The sequence below is a fragment of the Lagopus leucura genome, unplaced genomic scaffold, assembly GCF_019238085.1.
Source record: "Lagopus leucura isolate 7727_CA_CO unplaced genomic scaffold, USGS_WTPT01 Super-Scaffold_100159, whole genome shotgun sequence".
NCBI lineage: Eukaryota > Metazoa > Chordata > Aves > Galliformes > Phasianidae > Lagopus > Lagopus leucura.
In genome coordinates, this window is record NW_024962335.1 from 19,801,748 (window position 1) to 19,820,815 (window position 19,068).

General features: G+C 37.2%; 1 protein-coding gene across 4 annotated transcripts in view; it reads right to left on the reverse strand.

The window, feature by feature from the left end:
* Positions 1 to 19,068, reverse strand: part of CHRM2 (cholinergic receptor muscarinic 2) — a 97,359-nt gene that overhangs the window by 27,193 nt on the left and 51,098 nt on the right. The window contains exon 2 of one of the 4 annotated variants that reach the window (XM_042890003.1): positions 17,744 to 17,869. The exons of the other annotated variants lie outside the window; for them this stretch is intronic. The gene's annotated coding sequence lies outside the window, so the exon portion shown is untranslated. The remainder of the gene's footprint in view (positions 1 to 17,743; positions 17,870 to 19,068) is intronic. 4 annotated transcript variants of the gene reach the window in all.

The window sequence follows — 19,068 nt, forward strand, 5'->3', positions numbered from 1 at the left end:
AAAAGAAAAGAAAAGAAAAGAAAAGAAAAGAAAAGAAAAGAAAAGAAAAGAAAAGAAAAGAAAAGAAAAGAAAAGAAAAGAAAAGAAAAGAAAAGAAAAGAAAAGAAAAGAAAAGAAAAGAAAAGAGTACTGACATCTGGGACAAGTCCCTGTTTTTGTTTTATTGGATACATAATTATATTCCTGTGTTCCCTGCTGTAAAATGTCCCAGGATTGTGTTTGCTATTCATCACTCAGGAGGCAAGTCTCTCTCCAGTAGCCCTTTTGTAACGTTCATTGTGTCCAACCAAGCATTTCCTTCTTCCGAAAAACTGCACTCCTTTTTCTCTCCTTTGCATAAGGTCATGCAAACATACCTAGGGCTATGACCATCGCCAAGCAGCTGTCACACATAACTTCATGCAGAACAGATCTGCAAAGTAGATTTGGGTTCTAATGTGCTCCTGTGTAACCCAAATCTGTAGATACAGTCTGCTTCACAGGCTTTTTGTCAGTACTTCCCTGCTTTTGAGCACCTGCTGCAGATCACTCATCAAGCAACTGCATTTTGTTTATAGTTAAATGGATCTCTGTATAATAGTCAATTTAAGTCATAAAGTGGGATCTTTAGCTGATAAAAGCACTTTGTGAATGACAGAGAATAGCAAAAACTTCATAACAGAGGATATAGTAGAAAGATCATAAACATGCACGATAAGCAGCAGAACAACTAAGGAATAAAATATCATCTTTATCATTCATCTTTTCTATGGAGAAGATAGAGATAACAGGCATTCCTTTATAAACTGGAAATTAAAACTGGGGAAATAGCTGCAAGAAGCAGAGCTACTGGAATGAAATGGAGGAGGTCCTGATGAGACAGGGTCATCATACTGCACACAGAAGGAGAGGAAATAAATGATATGACTACCATGGGTATTTTTCTGAACTAAAAAAAAAAAAAAAAAATTAAATCTTCATCATCATCATCATCCTCCCTGTTCATCCCTGATGATGCTGAGTGAATTGGACGAAGTAATAAATACAGAAAAATGCACAGAACTGCCACACGCCCTCTTTCAAGCCCCTTGACCTCTCCCCTCACTCCCCCCCCAAATAAAGCAAATAAATCTGCATTATGGAGGTTGCTCCAAAAGTAATGCCTGATATTTTTTATTTCCATGGAAACTACAATAGATGCAAAGAGTGCAATAAAACTATTTGATAAAGAAAACTCACAGCCATAAAACACTAATTTTTTACATAGTCACCTCCATTAGCTGTGCATTTTTGACATTAATGAACAAGAGCCTTCATGCTGCGCTTGTAAAAATCTGCACCAGCAAAGGTGATCCACTGTCATTGTCACCACTGCTGCAATGTACCACTCATAAAAGATGTTTATGGTCTGTGTAACAGTTCAGCAAGTATCAGTGAATGTCAGTGGGTTAAATTCATCTGGAGGAATTCAGTTCCTAATCTTTGCTTCATCATCTCTCTAACATCTTTATCACTGACATAGATAGTGGGATTGAGTTTACTCTGAACAAGCTTGCAGATGACACAAAGGTGTGTGGTGCAGTTGACACAGTAGAAGGGAGGGATGCCATCCAAAGGGACCTGAAAAAGCTCAAAAAAGTATGTACACGAGAAACTAATGAGGTTTAATAATGCCAAGTGCAAGGTGTTGCACTTGGGCCGGTGCAATCCCATATATGAGTACAGACTGGGAGAAGAACTCATTGAGGGCAGTCCTTTTGAGAAGCACTTAGAGATTCTGGTGGATGAAAAGCCTGACATGAGCCAGCAACGGGCATGTGCAGCCCAGAAGGCCAACAGTATCCTGGGCTGCCTCTAAAGAGTAGCGTCCTACAGGGTGAGGGAGGTGATTGTCCCCTTCTATTCTGCCCTTGTGAGGCCCTATCTAGAGTATTGCATCCAGGCCTAGGGCCCACAGCACAAAACAGATATGAAGTGGTTGGAGTGGATCTAGAGGAGGGCCACAAATATGATCAAAGAGCTGGGACACCTCTCATGAAGGAAGGTTGAAGGAGCTGGACTTGTTTTGCATGGAGAAAGCTCTGGTGAGACCTCATTGCAGACTCCCAGCACTTGAAGTTTACAAGCAGGGACAATCAACTTTTACATGGTCTGGAAGTGACAGAACAATGGAAAATGACTTCATACTAAAAGAGGGTAGATACAGGTTGCCTAGAGATGCTGTAGATAGTCCATCCCTGGATGCGTTCAAGGTCAAATTGGATGAAACCCTGGGTAGCCTGATCCTGCCCATGGCAAGAGAGTTGGAACAAAATGATGTTTAAAGTCCCCTCCTGTCTAAGCCATTCTATGATTCATATTCACTTTTGCAACAGGCAGCATTTGTCAGACTGCCCCTCTGCTGCCATCTATTCCAAGACAACAAAATGTAACAGAATATTCTCGGGAAGGTTCAACATCTACTGCCATACCAACATCTTCCTCTGAAGTCATAGCCCAACATAATAAAATAGAAGGCATTATTTTTGAAGCAGCCTTTGCAGAAACATTAGTACAAGATTCTGAATTGTCTTTAGCTACTTTATGACACTTCTGTAGAGAAAGGTAATAGAAAAGCTGCCAGGTAACAAAATAGTCTCTCCCTGCTGAAAAATCTCTGGGTGGCTTAGACTCAACATTTAAAAACACTTAAAAATGTGATTAACTTCAAGGTTCCACAGGTGGCCACTTCTAACACAGTTTAACACAAAGGGCACTAATTAAAGTTCTCTTTGTGTAAAAGGGAAAGCAAAAGGGAGTTCTGTGTTTCACTCTCTCTCAAAAAAATCGATGAAAACTACAGGAAATTTCTAAGACACCTGATGGATTGGAGATTGGTTCCTACAGTTCAGTCACTGAACACACACAGAGTGGAAGATATAATGCAGTATTCTCAGTGGCAACAGTGCTCTGCCCTGAAAGGTGCAGAGGGAAAGAATCATCACTGGGGGAAATGTGGTGTTTCTTCCTTCAACTCACAGTGTTCTGTGCAACTTTTGGGGAGTTACCACTGTAATGTTCGGGGCTGCGATTAGACACCTGCCCAACGGGCAGTAACTTTCAATACCTCTTCATTTCCCATCAGCTATGAGACAGAAGGTATGTCCATGGAGCGCTATATTCAGCAGACCAGAAATATCTGAAATCTAGAAGAGATTTCCAATCCGAAAATGCTTTTGTCTATAGATGGATGCATCTTGGAAAGTAACCTGAGAGCAAGTCATGTGTCCATTTGATATCCTCAAGTATACTGCTTGTGAGGGGAGATTAAGGGTAATGGGTTTGATTAGTCTGGAGGAAGATGGCTTTATGGTAACCTGGCAGCAGCCTGCCCTCCTTCAGGGAAGTTATGGAGAAGATGGAGCTAGATTTCTAATAGTGGTACATGGTGGAGTGTTCAAAGAAAACAAACAGGGTATGGATTTGATGAGATTTAAAGAGAAATTATTTCAACAGCTGGAAAGGAAAGGTGTGTATCAGGTTGTCCAGAGGTGTTTTAAAGCCTCCATCCTTGGAGTTTCTCAAGATAAAATGAGCATAAATCTTAAGAAATCTGGTCTGAGCTTGACACTGAATTTCTTTGAGGAGGAAGTTGGAATAAAGACCTTTGGAGACTCCTTCTGTTTGAACTGTTTGGAGCTTCTGCAGTTATGTGATGTTAGTATATGCCTTGAAATTCACTGTTAAAAGGGTCAGGGAAGCAGGATCACATTTGCTCTTATTTAATGTAGTCTACAGCAGTCATGCTTAGTTTTATTTTCCAGTATGAAAACTCAACACAGAATCATTGGAAACACTGGCTACATAGAGTTCAACCGCAAAGGCTTATGGGAAAATAGACAGGCTTGTTGTACTATCACTTGAGCTGTTAACATAGTGTTCCCAATTTTCATTTACAATTGAATTGTATGATGGAATAACAATTCACTCAATATATAGTCCAAAAAATGATACTGATATCCAGCAAATAGTTACCTCCAGAATTGGTCCTACTCTTGTTACACCAAAGGTAGATCAGTATTCTCTGCCTTTTTTTTTTTTTTTTTTTTTTTTTAGCTACCAAAATAGTATTAGAAGTATAACTTGCAAAACACTTGCATATGAAAGAACTTTCAGGATGCATCAGGGCAGAACCACTATACTAGAAGGGATGATGTCATTACAGACAGAGACACAAAACTTTGAAGGAAAAAGAGTTTTATAATAAAAAGCAAAGGCAGATTGAACTTTCTCCTGCTCCAAGTTTCTCTTGCAACAAGGCATAAGGGGTATCTCACTCAAAGTTGCACAGAGCCAGGTAGAATAGACATGATAGCCAGTACAAAACTGTACTGCATGCAGTTTTGCATTCTGGTTTGTTTCCAGGCACAACATCCAGTGAAATGTGCATAGGCTGGATTTATTTCTAGATCTGTGGTACACAGAGCCCATTCTTGCTGAGATCTGGTGACATTTTTGAGCATGTCACTGATGGCAAATATTTTTGTGACACTAAGGGAGGGCAAGAACAATGCTCAAAAATAAAGGAAAAAGCAGGACTTGAGAAGGCAGTAAAAGAAGGTAAGAAGATTCATTGAATGCAATGGAGCTGAGATAAAACCTGGATCAAATGATACCATGAAGTTAATGTGAGCCTGGCAGAACTGGCTCAAATAAGGCTCAAATAACAAATGCTTTTTGCATATCGTTTCTACTCTCCTTCATCTTTATGAATTGAATGTAAGTTAACTCTTATTCCATATTGCTGTGTTCAGTGAAACAGTGAAGAAGGAAGTGTTGAGCTCCAGCTGTACTGACAAGAATTGACAAGGACCTGATAGACTTGCAGTATTTTTCCAAAAAGAAAAGCAGCAAAGTCCAAGATGCCTCCAGCAGCCATCACCTTCCTCTCTTCAGTGTATATATTACTGCCTCATCTGTCATGACATTGGAGCCATTGGTACTTTGATAAATGGACTAAAAAGACATTGAAGTTCACTGTAGCCTCATTAAGTACCCTTGCATCCTCAGCCAATATACAGCTTTGTATATTTCTGAAGAAATTTAATTCCCAATGAATCACAACAAAGGGAACTTAGCCTCCTGCAGAGCTGTGTCTTTCCTCTCTTGTGAGGGCAAAACTAGGACAGTGACATGAGTGATTAATTCATTGGAATATGGAATCTCATCAAGTTCTGCTTTTAAAGATGAATGTCTGTCCCACAGCCAGATTCTAGTATCTCTTGGCTTTTCTATGATGCCTATCCTGCTTAGGTATTTTTGCAAGCACCATAAAAAGACAACATATACCTTTAAATGTATGAGTAATTTAATAATATCTGATCCTAAGCCTGAAAACAAACACAGCGCTATCAACAGGGCTGCTTATGAGCAGAGCTTCATCTCAGATGGTCCCTCAGGACTTGTGTAAACTAGTAACTACAAAAGTGTGAACTGGAAGTTTTCTGGAACAGTATCTTCCATTCAGTAAGTACTGGGAAATATCACAAGGAGGATGCTATGGATAAAAATCAGACTGGGAAATCATCCTCCTTTTTCTGTTCAGGTTCTAACTGAAGGCTTGTACACATAACTGCATATTGTTGGTTTAATTTTCTTTTTTAGTATTTTAATTCATCTTTAAACTGTGGATCAGGCAAAAAAATATTAGCGTTCAACTTCAGAATGCTGAGAAAAGATTACTTCTGAGCATCTGCAGAATTAGGCTACTTAATTATTAAGGTTTCATTACGAGGAGCCATTGGAATATTATTGTACTAACAGACACTCACAAACCCAGAGAAGATTCTGTTCTCTGATGACAGCACATCTCAGACTGTTTTAAGAGGTCAGCTCCTGATTTATCCGAAGTCCTCATTACTTTATGCCTTTCTGATACTGTTTGCATGAGTGCTCTAAAAAGTAGCATTGATGAAAACAAGGATTTAAATAATTTTTAATTGCATATTCACCAGTAATTCTGTGTGATGTACAGGTGTTTTAAAATGCAGTTTCTTCTTAAAGTCTTTTCATTTCACTTCCAGTCCTTGTCAAAATTGCTAATAAGTTTCTAGCTAAATCTCATATTTCACTAAAGAGTTTTGAAATTGCGTGAGATATTCATATGAAGAAAAAAAGAAAAAAGAAAAGCATCAAGGCAGTTGATGGATATTTATACCAAGGGCATTCAAACAGTCTTTTCAGAAAATGCCAGTGCCTGGAACTTTTCACTGAAGAATTGTACAAGTGTTGCCAGTTTGAATGTTCCAGTTAAGAAAATCTAATGTTTCACTATTCCAGTCCTGAAGAAAGGTAAAGATCATTGCTTCCAGAAAAGCTGCATTCTTTCTAAGGTAGACAGCAACATATAAAGGTGGTTTCTGTCATCAGCCTGGTATGAGTGGATCATGCCATACACTCCCACACACCACAGGAGGCTTACAGACTTTGCACTTCAAAAAATCAATCTTGCCATTTGCTATACTCTCTTAAATTTACCAGATGTCATTTATTTTGAGAAGGTAGTCTGCATAGGACAGCTTCTGTGGAAAAAAAAGGTCTTTCTATAAACTTAAATATTATCTACAACCAAGGCCTGTACTGGTGATTTGCTTTCCTGTAAACATTTTGTCTATCTTGCTGCTGTATTTTTGTCTCATAAATCATATTTGGTGGGAGTGGAATCTATTTCTTCTACCGGAATCTATTTCTTACTCATGTGTGTTCTTTCACTGTCTTCCTGACAAAATTAAGTCTTTGGACACTATGCATAGTGCCAAGCAGTCATTGGTGATCGAAGACTGGCATAAAAGATGGAGGTAGAAACCTGCAGGAAGGAATTTAAAGAAAGATTATGCTTCCAAGGTGCGGAGAGAGGTTTTGTATGATTGCCAGATCTGCACCTAAGAGTCTGAATTTTCTGGATGAAGGGAGCACAGATATTTTAAAGAGGAAAAGCACAATTGTCTTTGGACAGAAAGATGAAAGAAATGGTAAGTATAATGCTGGAGAGCAAAAGTGGAGTAGGAATGTAGAAGAAGACAAAGAAATGAAAGAAGGAAAAAAAATGGAAGGAAAAGCATAGTAAATTAGAGCAGAAAAATAGAGGACTTTGTGATACACAGAACAGAGGAAATAGGTAGGGAAGAGGATACAGAGTGATACAAGGCTGTGACCTAGATTTTTAAACTGTTAGTTCTTTATGGCCAGTTTGTAGAGCAAGAAGGATATGGTGCTGTTTCTGATTATAGAATGGGTAGTAGATGGTAGTTGCACAGATGAACAGATGTTTAATTACCTCCCTTCAATTTTTTTTTTTTTAAATTTAATCTCAAACTGTTGAATTGTGTTATGATTATCAAGCAAAGTTAATTGAGTAAGAATTTCTGCAATCAAATCTACCTGCATGCCCTCAAATCAGACTTTACATAGATAGTGATACTGTTTTATGTAGAGTTCCAATATGTTCACACTATGGAACAGAGTAACCTCAAGAGAACAAAATGTAAGTGTGAAGGAATTGGTACTGAGAGAATATCTGGTCTTCATGCAGCAAAGCTCCAAGACTATGTCAAGTATGATGCTTGCAGTGAAGAGGGAACCAAGAACTGAATTTTCATAATTATTCATTCACAACATTTGCTGTCCTTTGTAAAAGATACTGAAAAGCATAAAGTACCATGTAGAAGGAGAACAAAAAAATATATCAAAGAATTTCTACTCTTCTTGATCAATTGTAATATGTTTTGATAGCAATTGTTTAGTACTTTTTAACATGATATCAGCTAGACTGTCATCACAAACAGGGGTGAGGGGTCTGGAACACAGGCCATATGAGGAGAGGCTGAAGGAGCTGGGAATGTTCAGCCTAGAGAAGAGGAGGCTCAGGGGAGACCTTATTGCTCTCTATAACTTCCTGAAGGGAGGTTGTAGTGAGCTGGGGGTCGGCCTCTTCTCGCATGTCATTAGTGATAGGACCAGGGGGAATGGTTTCAAGCTACGGCAGGGGAGATTCAGGCTGGACATTAGGAAGTATTACTTTTCAGAAAGGGTGGTCAGGCACTGGAATGGACTGCCCAGGGAGGTGGTGGAATCACCGACCCTGGGGGTGTTCAAGGAAAGGCTGGATGTTGTGTTGAGGGACATGGTTTAGTAGGAGCTATTGGGAATAGGTGAACAGTTGGATTGGATGATCTTTTAGGTCTTTTCCAAACTTGGTGATTCTATGATTCTATGATTCTAAACACCTCTCTTTTGCTTTATAAAATCCAGCAAGGAAACATGTTACAGAAAAACTCACATGTATCTCTGTACTTTCTAACCCATTAATTCATCCATTTTCACAACTGATCCTCTGATGCCATTAGAAAGAAAACTGCTGAAAATATTCCAAAAACATTTGCTTCTCTACAAATTGTTTTATACATATGACAGTCTTTTCCGTCCTTTGTACCCACCAAGTTGTGCACCGTCTCTCACTGTTCTGTCATTTGCCATCCTCCCTGGATGTCTCATTTAGGGTTTGAAAACTCCACAGGGCTGCTTTCAAAGTAATACTCTATGTTTTTTTTTTTTTCATGGACACTTTAATATTTATAAGAAAAATCTTTCTGGAACAAACTTCTAAAGCACTATTCTGCCTGATATTTGCTTTTTCTCTGAATGTCTACTTCCAATTTCTTAGATATTCTGGAAATGAAAAAGACATTTGAGATTTGAATAACTGCACTGCTTGAAAGATGTTTAAGAATTGTCTTGTCAAATGGCTTGTGTTCTCTTATTTCAGAGCTCATGTCATCATGCCAGTCCTATTCAAACACTCTCCACCTTTTAGTGAAATAAGTAAATTGAGCACCAGATATCTGAGGAGATCAAACACTTTTAATTCTAAATCACCTGTGACCACATGGTAGCAGCACTCAGCAGTAAAAATATTGTTCTCTGATTACTGTCCCAGTCCCTTAAATCTTTGCCACACACTTGGTAGAAAACCACAGGGTTTCCTCTTTCCTCCTTTGTTAGCTTTTCAGGTATTGTATAAGCAGGGCCTTTACCAGCTATTGCTCTTCTGGTATTTATTACTCACCAGGCTGCTAGACTGTGCTGGAAGTCTACTAGATGAAAGTCCTCAATAAATTCACTGTTTATCTTTTGCTTTTCTTACTAGTTGGTAAGTGAGAAGAATTTGAATCAGGTTGCCTCATCATCATGCTCTTTACTTTGAACAGCCTACAGTCCCATTCATACTAAACTTATTCACAGATTTTATATATATTTAGGGTTTCAAGATTTGCCCCAGACAATCATCATTTTATATTATGCATTCTAAAAATACATGACTTTGACTGCTGCCAGAAAAACAAATTGTTACACTCTCTCTCTAAAACCTTCTTTTTGGTATTTGGATTATTTCATTTCTAATCAAATTCATAAATACTTGAAATACCACTTTAAAGTATCTCTTCACTTGAGAAGGTGAAAACTTTAAGGAAGTTACCTACATCTAAGTATTTCTTTAGCATCCTCACATGACTACATAGAATCATAGAATCAACAAGGTTAGAAAAGACCTACAGGATCACCCTGTCCAACCATCTACTGATCACCAATAGCTCACATAGAACCATGTCCCTCATTACAACGTTCCTTGAACACCTCCAGAATTGGTGACTCCACTACCTTCCTTGGAGGTGGTCTGTTACATGACAGAGATTGCTCTATTTTTATTATTTGGACCCAGTATATCAGCAACTTTAGAAGGAACAGAAATTGTATTAGAAAGTAAAGAAAAGGAAAAGGATGGAATCTGGATCGTCAGTTACTACAGTTTCTGATCCCATGACAATACTTATGACAATCCACTATGCACAAGAATGATCAGGGTAAATTCTTTTAGCACAGCTCTATGGGAAATATCAGAGATTTTCAATCATTCCAGTCTAATTTTTTTTTTTCTTTCTAGTAAGTTAGACTTTGGGATCAAAAGAAATGAGGCCATTCTGGATTGTCCCAGGAAACAGTGCTCATCATGTGCCTTCTAGTATGATTCATATTTTTCAGCATTATGATAATACCTATCTTCAGAAAGATCCAAGCATAATCCTCTAGTGAATCTGTGTTCACAGTTATTGTAAATGGCGTGTATTAATTAGTATAAAATTGGAAATGTTGGTAATGGAGGTATGCCTAATAAGGGTTTTTACCTGTAACGAGCAGCTGACAGGCATCTAGGACTTCTGAACTCTAATCTGATCAAATCGGAGTACGTAGTTCAGTTGACTTGCATTTCTTGTTTTCCAGAACTGCATACAAATCTTTAACAATGGCAATTACTGTTACTTTCAATTTTATCTAGAGAGGAACACATAGGGTGGGATACTGCAAGTGAGATGTGGGATGCACAGTAACAATGATGATAACTGTTTCATGTGAAGGGTGAGAAATGTGTAGTTCCCTTTTTTGAGGTTTCATAAACCAACTCAGGATTCCACACTCTGGAATGATAGAATTAAGGAAGTAAAGGAAGTAAAAAAATAGTCAAAAGATATGGAAGTCAAAGAGAGGACAAATTAGAAGTCCTTGCTCACGGATTGCTATAGAAGCTATGTGTGTGGAACAGTATGAAAGCACGGGAACACAAGCTCTAATATGCCAGCATGCTGTTAAGTATCTTTCTGCCAGCAATAGTTACCATTTAGTTACTGTAGAACAAAAGAAAAGTGGAACAGAGAGATTTCATACTAAAACTGGCTGATGTTAAATTATGGTGCATAAGTTAGCAACCTTATCTTCAGCTTTATAATGAATGAAGATAGGGAGGTCCTTTCACAATGGTTTGTTTCTTCAGAGTAGTCAGCCCCTAAAGCCTTTATCTCCTGTGTCTTAAGCTCCTAAAGCATGAATCTCCACTGTGACCAAAAAAGAAAAAAAAAAAAAAAAAAGAAAAAAAGAACTGTGTTGTCTAGCCTCTGCTATCCAGTTTAATTCTAGAGAGTATTTCAGTCTCTCATCTTTATCTCATCTCTACTTCACAACTTAATGTGCAACCTCATGTAGAGAAAATTGACAGTCAATCAGGTATGTCATAAATATTTTGGAATGAGAGAGGTAAACTGCATGACAATGAACCTGGCCAGCAAGCCTCCCTTGCAAAATGCTTTTTATTATGTTCAGTTGCAAGTATCATCTCCCTAATGCAGCCCATTTGTCTTGTACTGGATTACAAATCAAATCTGCATACACCCATGCTCCCTTTGAATTTAAGAGGCCTACCAATGGCAACTCATGGCAAATACACTGTTATAAAACCACAGTGGGTTCTCTGCAACTTATTCTTCCAATTTTTGATTTTGTTGCTACAGAAGAGACAACAGCAACTAGATGTTCTTCAGTCACATTGCCTTGGCTTGTCAGGCAGATGTTTCAGATGCAAGAACAGTAGCAGGGGGACTTGGTGAAAAATAAAAACTCTGGTAAAATCTAAATATTGTGCAGTGGTAACATAATTGAGGATAGATATAGGAAAATGGGTTACTGCTAAAGGGAGCAGAGTACATTTGCTGGTACTTCAGTAGCATGATAACTTTCACCTGGGACGGAGAAACGAATGTTTGTGTGCTTTGTGAGGAATGGAGGAACAAAAAAATGAGAAAAGCACAACACTATAGAGGATAATAATGGAAGTTTCTAAAAAAGTAGTTGCTCAAGTTCTCATCTGGAGTCAAATTGAAGTAAGAAGACAGAGATGGCTGCCATGATACAAGTTCAGTATCTGTTTGCATCAGTAGCAAAGTGAATTTGCCCTCTAACATCCTCTGTCATGAAGAAAAATCCTTTGTCTTTCAGCACTTACTAAAACTAAACCATGACAACTTCTACTAAGGTTAATAAACTATTCTGGTTAATGCATTCCAGAAACCCAAATCAAATCATCTGCCTAATCTCAAATTCTAAAGCACATATTTCTGAAACTTCAAAATATTTACATTTTCTAATCCTGGCACAATAGCAGGCAGACGGTTTTTCCTCTTTACTACAGAATAAGCTTTTCTGCTTCTTGTTTGTCTGTTGAATCATGAAAGATTCAAGTGCAGCTTACATTTCAAACCTCTTTTGAATTATGGTTTTCACTACCTCAAAATTTAGTGATTAAATAAGGAAATAACTTATTTCACTAGAAGGAAAAAACTTCATTAAAATATTTACCGTTAAATACTCTAAGCAGTTGTTTAAAAGCTACATATTGGCCATACTGAGTTAATATTTTTCTCTCTAAACATTTTGTATTTAAATTGCTTTCACCTCTTCTACATCTACAAATATTTTTTTTGTTTGACCTAGTAAGATCAGAGACCAACACTTATTAATTTGAAGAAAAAATTGGAATTGATGTAGTGATCGAAGAAAAGACACTCATTGTTAGAGGTTAAACTGGACTCTTACGCTTTACCATCTCTACAAACAGGAGGACTTAGGAGAAATTTGAAACTGCACAGATATGGATGAGATATGAACAGAAAGATGTTCATGTACTGTACACATAGCTGCAGAACTCACTGACACAAGAATAGATAGGGATTAAGCATTTAAAAGCATTTTTTAAAAAAGAACATATATACTGATAACAGGTACACCTAAAATGTTCACAGTATAAGAGAGCATGCTGGTCTTCTAGTTCACCTGTGTGTAGATTTCAGGTCTTAGAATCATGGAATCATAAAATCACCAAGGCTGGAAAAGGGCTCCAAGATCATGCAGTCCAGTTGTCCACCTATCACCAGTATTTCCCACTAAACTATTTCCCTTAGGATAATTTCTAAACAATTTGACTTATAAACATTTATTTATTTTTTCATTTATTTATTCATTCTGACTTGTAAACGTTTATTTATTTCTTCATTCATTCAATCAGTCAGTCATTTATTTTGACTATTTATTTATTTATTTATTTTAAAGTAGTGACAACTGGTCACCCTGCCCTTTATATAGAAGTAGCGGATAGCTCCACCAAGATTCTCTGAAAACTGTTAGGCAGGACTAAACTGATACTACAAACTCTTTGAGTAAACCCTATGTTCTCACAGGTTATCACTGTTTGACTAGCACAAGTTGTGCTGGAGTCACCCTTGAGCATGCACATTTTTCAACCTTTGTCACACCATTAGATCTCTCAAAGATTTCATTCTCTTGAAAAAAACGTACTTCCTCTCTGAAGCCTTTGGTGATCTGTGGACCTTAACGTGGTCTTGCTCTGTGGATGAGGTAAGAAGGCTTGGAGATAATGCTCTGGATTTTGTTGCTAGGCATACTTACGCTAACATAACTGCAATTATCCAGAGTGCTAAAAGGACTTACCCAATATATAATTTGAGTCAATGTTTTGCAATTTCAGTAATATGAATTATGAATCATTCATTAACTGAATAATGTGTTTAATCAGTTAACATTAAGGTGTCCTCTGTTATTTTATTGTGTAATATGAGGGCACTGATATTGTTTTACGTGTGTTATAATTATATTGAGTTTTATATGGAATTCTCACTAAAACAAAACACATTATTTGCTTCAGTTCAAACCGTTTTTATACTTAGGAAAGAAAATATGGAAATGGAGAAGAGTCTTAGATGTGCAGCCTATGATATCTCCCCAGTTTTGTATGAAGTGCCATTCCTTTGCTCACAGGTCTAAGAGACAGAATGCTGAGATATCAAAGGATGAAAAAGAAGTTAGTGATGCATTTGCTTGCTTGATGTTTCATATCCTCTTTTGCTGTAAATTGGCATGCTACTTTAAAGCTAGTAGAGTTTTGGTTACCAGATAGAAAAAAGGCAAAAACCCGGAATTGAGCAGGGCTCCATTCCCCAGACAGTACACTTCCAGGCTGCCTATTGCTCAGTCAGACACTGCAAAATTCTATTTAATTGCACTGTTTGCTGGTTATTTCATCAAAGATTCCAAAGATGATGGAGCCCCAGGATACATTCCCATCATTCAGTGTCAGCAGAAAATAAAAGGATGCAGGCAAAGGGACCTAAGTTTTCAGAGATCTGAGTAGGCCATTTTTTTTCTACACTGACTTAGTTTTTATTTTTCTTCCAGTATATCCAAACATACAGTTGAGAAAATTCTCTCCCAATTTTGCACAGACTCACATTTTCTGGATATAGTCATTCCCATGCTCAGTTAACAAAGGAATGAAGGCAAAACTTCAGTTTCCTGAGAACTACCTTTAACTGGATAATAATTGATGCTTTTATAGATCATTTATTTGTATTGAACACTTTGATGGCTTTATCCTTTCTCACACAGAATAGAGAGAAATAATAGCTTGATAGACTTCACCATTCATGAAATGCAGAGCAAGCAAGCCATCAAGAAGATATTTTGATTATATTTTGTCAGAAGGATATTGGAGCACGAAAAAAGCAGTCTTCCCTCACTCCTTTCAGTTAGGGAATTTATACCAATCTAAATTTTTTTTATAATTGAAAATTGCACTTGGGTTCAAAGCTAAGAAAGGGAAGAATGATAGGGAAATTATGTAAGAATGAAGACTGGCAGAACACTATAGACACTAATGAGAGAGATTCATTACTTGTGATGAGGCTTGGAAAAGAAAAACCACTTAGAAAATGTAAGTATAATGGGGGAGGAAAAAAGATTCTTGTGTTTCATTAACTCTTTGCTTTGTTCAAATTTAATGTGGCCAGATTTTGTGCCGTAACAATGGACACATATCAGAGCAGTTAACTCACTGCAGCAAAACTTTCCATTGATAGATGTTCTTCAGTCATACTTTCTCTAAATATTCCTCCCTATCTTCCACAAAATGCATTTCTAAAGAACAAGCATGAAGACTCAAATAAATGGCACATGGTATGGATTATGAATGCAGAAACATGGCTTTTGATTAAATTAAAACGTTTTGTCGTAAATTAACTTTATTTGAGTTGAATTCAAGCTCTCTAAACTCAGATGCTTTCTTGTGAGTCTGTGATTCTACAATCATTTTTGTTATGTGGATTGAAATAGCACTTGCAGAAGGTTTTAAGTGTTACTGTATCTGCAAACAAAGTTCTGCTATTACCTCTGAGTGCTAATATGTTACTTCTTATCTCACAGAATCACAGAATCACAGAATTGTAGGGGTTGGACCTCCAGAGATCATCGAGTCCAACCCCCCTGCCAAAGCAGGTTCCCTGCACAGGTAGGCATCCAGGCAGGTCTTGAACATCTCCAGATTATGTCGTAGCATATCCTCTAGCAATCCCTGGTAGCAAACTGATGTATGTAATTTAAAAAGTATTTTATTTTATTTTATTTTATTTTATTTTATTTTATTTTATTTGCAATCTATGTTGTAGACTGCAGAGTTCTGATACTGCTAAGGTGAATTCTATTGAAGTAATAAAGATAAGAAGCATTTAACTGGACTTTGGTGCATGCTGGAAAAGGTCAATAGCTTGTTTGCCACCTTGGTTGGCACTGAACATCTCAGAATTGGAATTAAATAAGGTACTTCCAAAAAGTACTTTGAACTTGATTTATTCTGTTGCCATTTAAAGTCTATACAAAATACTCTTGGCATTTATTGTAGTGCAGTCATGGTGGGACAGCAGCATGAAAATCTTGCCATCCTAAAAGCTCTCCACACGCTTTGCTGACAATAGAATCATGCCCCAGGTTTCCACCTAGGTACCTTTTTCAATAATATATTTTCTGCAATCAGTCAGTTTCCAAAGCAGGAATGGACACCGCATGCCATTTATACAAATAGAATCTTTTTTTAAATCTTGCCAAGCTTTTAGAATCATTAAAACTCCCTACAGAGAGAAGCTTCAATTTAATTAAATGTTGCATAAAATTATATATTTTTTCCCTGTTGTACATTTGCTGCCTATTAATGCATCCTGTATTATTGAACTCAAGGTAAACAGACATCTCTCTCTGGTGTTCTCTAGGCAATTCATTTGCTTTTATAATACTGTGAATGACTGATTCAACTCTTTCCTTTTAGACTCATCTTTCCCAGCCTCTTCACTTCCTTCTTATACTGATATTTTCCCACATTGACCTTAGACGTTAGATAGTAGCTCCTATTTCTATATTTTCTTCCCTAAGAAAATTGAAAGCAGAAATGGGAGGGCTGAAACTGCTGTTGTTGAAACACTTCACATTGCAATTTATTTATTTCCCCCTTCTTCCTAGTTTTGCCCCCTACTAGATAAATTAGAGAGATTTATCTTTTTTATTTTTTTATTTTTTTTCCCCTGTAAAGATCACCCTGATTTCCAAATTTGTCAGCGTACATGTACAGTCTCAGGTGGGTCTATATTTACCATCCTGGAATACAATACAATTCATTTGGAGCATCTTGTAGTCCTACATATACCGTCTTGGGTAATCTAATCAATGTCATTTGATAATTTTGCCAACTCAACATTTCTGTTTAGCCTATTGATTTTTCAGTTGCTAATAATTGCAACTAAGAGCAACTGACCCAGGTGACAGTCCACTTACAAGTCTGACCTTATGTATAGTTTGACATTATGTATAGTTTGACATTATGTCATTTCTGTTGGCTTCTGTCTCTTTGAGCCGTATTTTCCTTGTAGAAATGAGCTCTGATGAGAGCTGAAGGATGGATGTTAAAAGTCCTTTGTTTATCCGGGACATACATAAATCAAGTCTTAATATAATGTGTGGATTTTTTTGTACTCAGAGCCTGAATGCTGTAAAACCACACAGTAGTCTGAATAACTTCTCAGATAGAGAAGTAAGGAAAATTAAATTGCCTTCCTGTGGGGAATATTTATAACTTGTTTTCAACCCACATTGATGAAACGTTGACATCTTAACTATTTTCACATAAAAGACAGTGGAAAACAATCTCAATTTATAAACATTGCACTGAAAAATGCTTAGTCTTTTGATCAAAGAGAAGAACATTGATCTCAAAAGCCTGAAATGTTTGATATTTGATATTGAAAACCTATAACATTTCTATACCTATAACAAATGGAAGTACCAGTGCATTTTTTTTTTATTATTTTATTTTTTTGAAGTCGTACAGAAAACTAATTTGAAATGTTCTGGAAAAGTCCTATATTTTTTGTAATATGAATATATTTTTTTTCTTTCTTTTTCTTTGATGTTCCAATATTTTTAAGGGAAAATTTTCCTCCACCCCTTTCTCCCCCCCCTACTTTTTTTCTTCCAGAAATAAAGGGAAAGAAACCTCTTAGAGAGAACTCTCACATGGTTTCCTGTTGGTATATAATACATTCATGCAAACTATGTTCTCCCAGTGTGCCAGGGAAGGGGTATATTTAAGAGATGTCTATTACAGAAAAGCACAATGTCTTCTACATTAACTCATAAATTCCCTTAATTTCATTTAGTTATTCATCTTAGACTAGGGATTATTGATGACAGTTTTCCTTAATTTTGCCTAGTTTTCATTTTCATTAAAATACTTCAGATAAATTATGATGGTGCTGTCTTTATTTGTTGTTTTTGTTGTTAATTTAATGTTGGGGGATTAACTGAGAAGAAAATTGTGTTTAGATGTGGAAATGGAGCCAATTATCCTGGTAACTGAAACTAAATTTTGGTTTTGAGTTCAGGTAAATATCTGTAATATTTATTAAAAAAAAAAAAAAAAACAAGCAAAGAACTAAGAAGCTAACAAACAAACAAACAAAAAGGTGATAGGATTAAATTAAATGTTCTGATTACATTGGTTTACCTGAGTGGGAGAGTTCTGGAGCAAAATACATGCCACAGTTCAAATTTCAAGAGTTTCCTCTCATCTTGGCCAATGCAGGCATGTAGCCTCATCATCCACTAACACTTCAGTTCAGGCCTGGAGGCACTGCAAAGGCAAACTGAATCAGCTAACTGTATATTAATGGGCATTAAAATCATGCAAGCATTCTCTTTCAAGAGTCAAGACTCTGTATGTCACTGCAGTTTAATCTTTCTCTGAGGAGAGCTTCTCCTCATTGAAGTGTTAGCATAAGGCATAACTCCAGCATTGTTACTAGCTGAACTCCTGCACACACACACAGCAGTCCCTTGCTTGAATTAAGCAGTGATTAAAATGTCTTTATTGTGTTTTGCATCTGTGCCAGAATATCAACTGTAGTGTCTGGTGTCTTGCATATCTGGATGTGGAAGCTTGCTACTTGCTGACTTTTAGTCTGCTGTACTGCATCAGAGTTGAATTAGCTGTTTTATTGCAGGCCTAGACAAAAAGCTGAGCAACGCTTATTTTCAGAGAACCCAGGGGGAATCCAAACTCTTGCTGTTAATCCATGCATAGGGGTTGTCACTAGTCAGTCTCTCCCTACACCTTCAGTGTTTTCAACATGACCGTATTTGCCCAAAGGAGGTTGGCTTCAAAGGAATCAAGCTGCCTGTAAGGGTATGGGTGCATGACTGGAGTCAATTGAATTACTGAGACTTGACAAGTTGCCTCTAATCAGTTGATGAGCTGTAACTCAATAAGGCACAGAGATTTTATTGCTTTTAATTTCATATCTCCATCTTTGGTAACCTGAGTTAACCCTGCATTAGCAACGTTCTTCCCAGAGAAAATACAATGGTATATGAGCAGAGAGACATAAGAGGGGAGGGGGGAGATTCATTGGTTCCAATTTGTGACATGTGATTTGTCTGGCTCATTGCTGCAGTATTCTTTAGAGGTAGGGAAAGGGAAGCCTGTGGGAGGTGGCTTTGAGCATATGAATTAGGCACGCTTACTCTGAGTCTTTGATCACAAGCCATTAGGAGGAACAGCCAGCCAAATCAACCATAAGTGTTTTCTTTGGACATTGTGCTCACATAGAACAGAAAGTAGGGTTTTGGAAGAAATGCCATGTGTCTTCTTGAGCAACAAACGATAGGTTTTCCCCCATAATTTGGTGTTTGATGCCAGCAGTGGATACAAAATGTACGTTCATCGATTCTGGTTTAATTTTACTAACCAATTGGAAAAATTAATACTTTAATTAAAAATTTAACCTCCTTCCTTCCTTCCTTCCTTCCTTCCTTCCTTCCTTCCTTCCTTCC